The 573-nt window shown below is 38.4% G+C and overlaps 1 non-coding gene across 1 annotated transcript; it reads left to right on the top strand.

Moving 5' to 3' along the window:
• The first annotated feature begins 257 nt into the window (after positions 1–257).
• Positions 258–361, top strand: LOC114680038 (small nucleolar RNA U13). The gene has a single exon (XR_003732113.1). It is a non-coding gene; the product is annotated as a small nucleolar RNA U13 (small nucleolar RNA).
• Positions 362–573: the final 212 nt, after the last annotated feature.

The following is a 573-nucleotide window of genomic DNA, read 5'->3' as shown; positions in this document are numbered from 1 at the left end:
AAAAAAAAAAAAAAAAAAAAAAAAAAATCAAATAAAAGGAGTAGAGGCTTCTCCAACAGTAGGGGCACTGACGGTTTGTTGCCTGCTGCTTCAAAGGTGTGTGTGGTTTTATTCGTCGGAAAAAAAGGTTTCTTCCCTGCTTTTCAGATAGCTAATGAAAATAGCATTGTGTGATATGACAAACCTGGTGTTGCAAATTTTAGATTTGAGAGTAAAATTCATTTTTGTGTTTTGAACTTGAAAGAAGAGCTATTTGAATCCTTTTGTAGTTCATAAGCGTGATGATTGGGTTTTCACGCGCATGTGTGAGCTGTGCCTCCCTCAAATCTTGTTATGATGTTGGCATATTACCCGTCTGACGTGAACAAAAAAGTTATTTGGACTGGAGTTTAGAGATTGGCAAACTTGTTGACCTAGTTTTAAGTGGAGACTGCTAGTTACTCAAAGTTTGCTTCTACAGTCATTCTTTTATTTCCTGCCAGTAAAATGAGGATCCTGAGACTATGTCTAAGGAGCTGCTGAGAGGCTTACACGGGCTTGTTCGGATAAAGCGATTTAGAACAGTGCCTGCAC

The sequence above is a fragment of the Macaca mulatta genome, chromosome 7 (assembly GCF_049350105.2).
Source record: "Macaca mulatta isolate MMU2019108-1 chromosome 7, T2T-MMU8v2.0, whole genome shotgun sequence".
Lineage (NCBI taxonomy): Eukaryota > Metazoa > Chordata > Mammalia > Primates > Cercopithecidae > Macaca > Macaca mulatta.
Note: the sequence above shows the minus strand (reverse complement) of the source record. Positions and strands in the feature narration are given on the sequence as shown.